A 4,312-nucleotide genomic window follows, 5' to 3' on the forward strand; every position below is an offset into this window, starting at 1 on the left:
GTGTTCACTGCTGTGTGTGTGCACTTTGGATGGGATAAATGCAGAGCACTAATTCCGAGTGTGGGTCACCATACTTGGCCACACTTCACGTCACTATCACTACAGAAGCAAGAGCTGCAGCGTCCTCTGCACGATCCAAAGAAGTGCCAGGGCACACTACGGAAGCGCGGAAGCAGGCGTGAGAACCTCCCAATCTGGTGAGAGCATGGGGGGGACCTGTCTCTCAAGTCTCAGCCAAATCAATGCGTGATCTTAACAAAGACACAGCAGCTCGTTCTTCGTGATAGAAAGCGAGCCTAATGCGAAGTACATAGATAGTAAATGAATCGCAGTGCTCACACTTTATCTAACCCCTAACCCAATCCTACCCCTAAACCTACCCCTTACAGAAAACCTGTTTGCATTGTTACACTTTTAGATAAACATCATTTAGTATTTTGAATACTTTTTTTTCCCTCATGGGGACCCCCACAATGTCAAAAATGTCAGGTTTTACTATCCTTGTGGGGACATTTGGTCCAGCACATGACCAGCTAAGGACAAGCTTAAACCAGCTAAAACCAGCAGCCATGCTTCAAAACATACCTAAGCAGCATATGCTGTTTTTTTTTTCAACAGGGACTGCCAAGGTAAAAGTCCTTGACTAGTGCACCAAATTAAGGCTTCGTTTACACTGCAGGTCTTGATGCCCAATTCTGATTTGTTTTACACGTTCTTTCAATTGTGACCCATATCCGATTCATGTGTTTACACTTGCCATACCATCTGAAACATCACGCATGCATTGTTGTCATTTACCGCCTCCACACGTGCTTCCTCCTGAGAATAATATGTGACCTGTGCTTACAAAACGAGTCACAATGAGCAAATTTGATAAATTAGTTATTCTAGTTATATTTTCACATTCTCCATTAAAAGACCTTCAATGATGTATGGTTTGTTGGAATCGGACAAAAAAGGACTAAGCTACAAACAGAAGTCGATAGAGTCAGTAACGTTGATTATGAGAAAGATTAAAGTTTTCCTCCAGTTCTTTTCTTATTAATAATTACTATATTACTAATCACAATATTGCTATTTTTTATTTTATCTTTGTTATTATCAATTATAAAATTATAAAAAACAGTAGAACAAATAGCCTAGAAAGAAACAAATAATGCAGTATCTTTATCATTTTAGGTCTAAACAAAATCATTCATTTGCGAAAAGCAAGTAATCAAATGTAAAAATCACTTCAGTGTCTTCATTACGAATAAATTGATTATTAAAACTACAAAAGCAGTTCAATGAAGTGCAGCGAGTGATTCCCTCTTTTCTTTTATTTGTAACCGAGCGCCACTCTGCAATCACCTAAATTCCGACTACGCCACCGGGGTTTTGTACCCACGGAAATAACTGAACAGCAACACAAGTTCTATGGCCCATAAATGATAAAGAACAGAGACATGACCTTCAAGTTCAACACTTTTATTAATACAGGTGCATCTCAATAAATTAGAATGTTGTGGAAAAGTTCATTTATTTCAGTAATTCAACTCAAAAGCTTCTTTGGCAATGAATGTTTGTGGCTTACCCTCCTTGTGAAGGGTGTCAATGATTGTCTTCTGGACAACTGTCAGATCAGCAGTCTTCCCCATGATTGTGTAGCCTAGTGAACCAAACTGAGAGACCATTTTGAAGGCTCAGGAAACCTTTGCAGGTGTTTTGAGTTGATTAGCTGATTGGCATGTCACCATATTCTAATTTGTTGAGATAGTGAATTGGTGGGTTTTTGTTAAATGTGAGCCAAAATCATCACAATTAAAAGAACCAAAGACTTAAACTACTTCAGTCTGTGTGCATTGAATTTATTTAATACACGAGTTTCACAATTTGAGCTGAATTACTGAAATAAATGAACTTTACCCCGACATTCTAATTTATTGAGATGCACCTGTATTTTACACTTTTATTAATAAGCAGTAGGCATTATTCAGATGGATGATCAACTTTAATATAGTATTAAAAAAACGGAATCACATTTTAAAGGTCCCATATTGTCAAAACTGACATTTTTTTCATGATAACTGAGGCCTAAGGGCTATGTAACTACCATATGAATTTCAAAACAGTCAATCCACAGACAAATGCACACAGTCTGCATAAAGTAGCTATGCCTTTTCACAAGCCGTTTTGACTTCCGTAAAACGTTGACGTCAGAACTATACAGTCACCGCCTTCAGTCACCACCCCGAGCACTGCGCACAGTCCCACTCTCCTTTTGGCAAACCCACAGACAACATCACGTCCATGCCATTGCTGAGCAACAACAACACGGAAACATGTCAAGAAAACGCTGTTCAGTCGAAGGATGTCAGGAAACTACATCATTACACAGGCTTCCGAACTAGGGTTGGGCCGATAGATGATGCCATCGTACATCGCCGATGGCTGATAGACTTCACGATGTTGAGCCGGCATCGTGATCCACCCATACCCCCCTCCCCCTCATACCCCCCGATCCGGCCATATCCCAAAACCGTGTTCGGAAAGAAAATGACGTGTACTACGGAACCCCTAAAGTTAATAAATACGAGATGAGAGGAAAATATATATTTCAATATTTTCTCTCGCAGTTATATCATTGGGTAATTATACTGTTTAAATTGCGGGCATCAGGCAGGGAGCCACTATTATGCCTGGCATTGAAACTGCTTTTGAATGCACGATTTTAGTTTCACTTTCACTTTGGAGATTCGCGATCACACGTACTTTGCTTATACTATGGAGGGAGAGTACTTACCACACATTTTACAAGATTAGATGTTTGTCAGAGGTGCTCAGGATCTGCAATTCGCCATCTCCTCAGTCATCTCTCCTTACTCTGTTTATGTGGTAAGTGAAATTTGATGTACTGTAATATAACAGGCATTATGTAATGTCCGCAACCTGTAAGTAAACTTCTCACACATTTTATGTTACATTATGGAGCCACCATAATCTGAAATTATAATTCGTAAACGATGTAAACGTGATGCTAACTTGATGCTGACGTGTTGTATCAGTAGGAAAGCAATAGTTATGTAGATTAATGCATTCTGTTTTTGAAAAAAAAAAAAATTACAATTCTGAAACATCCTGTTGTAAGCGCATTTGATGAGTTGGGTTGGTTGTCGCCTGTCGTCGCCGACTCGTGGTCTGAGTCCGGCTCAAACATGTAAGGCCGGAAAACATTTCCCTCAGCAGTGGCCATCTCATAGATGACCCTAGTTATCTGTGGTTAACCTGGCCGTGCGTCACTCAGAAAATAACAGGCCAATCAGAAGAGAGGCTCATGAATATTAATTAGACAGGCCAAAATCGACCTGTTCAAAGCAGAGCTCCTGAGAAAGGAGCTGTAAAAATATATTTAGATGGATGTTGGTACTTATACCGCAAATATATATTCTTAAAGACATCAAAACCTAAAATAAAACTCCAGAAAGGTGTATAATATGTGACCTTTAAAAGATCTGGGTTTTAGGACAATCTTTAAAATCATAACCCACCATTCTTAAAATATAGGGTTACCAAGCCTGCTGGAGGAAGGGGGCAAATCACGGGGCCACAGACCCCCAGACGTAAGAGCACACACCACACATGCACTGATATACAAATCCTTCACCAACAGCTTTAAAAAGTGTGTAGTTAATAATGCAAATAACGTTAAACTCTCGACTCTATACTCATGCAGTGCAGTAAATCTCACACCGCCATGCAGTGAAGAAAGGGAAACCCGGACGACCCCAGAGGAAAACGCTCCATGCAGGCTGGTTCCTACAACACAGAGAATTGAATTAAACCTAAACGGTTGGCAAAAACTGGACTCAGCTAGCAAAAACAATTAAACATAACCAGTAAACTTTACAGCAATACAAAAAACAATCAGAACCATAAATATAAACAAAGTTTAAATGACAAAAATGAATCAAACAAAACAGCAGGGCCTAGTCATCAGAGTTCCATATGGAAAGAGCTCCACAAAAAAAGAACTGTCAAGTAAAGAAAACAAAACGTAAATACAAAATACAAATGCCTTTAACAACTAAATTAATATAAAATGCAAATACAATACAAAACATTAACAAATAACACACTTGCCACAAAGCAAATGCAACAGCATTATAAACATTGAAAATACACAATCCACATCAATGTGACAAACATAATCCACCGCACACATACCTCTGCCATAATCCAAGAGTGGAGCGCAACTATAAGATAGAGTGGGATAGAACTGCGGGTTGCGGGTTCGAGTCTCGTACCGGCAGGGATTGTAGGTGGGGGGGGTGAA

Source organism: Sinocyclocheilus anshuiensis, unplaced genomic scaffold (genome assembly GCF_001515605.1).
Source record: "Sinocyclocheilus anshuiensis isolate Anshui unplaced genomic scaffold, SAMN03320099.WGS_v1.1 scaffold210, whole genome shotgun sequence".
Taxonomy (NCBI): Eukaryota; Metazoa; Chordata; class Actinopteri; order Cypriniformes; family Cyprinidae; genus Sinocyclocheilus; species Sinocyclocheilus anshuiensis.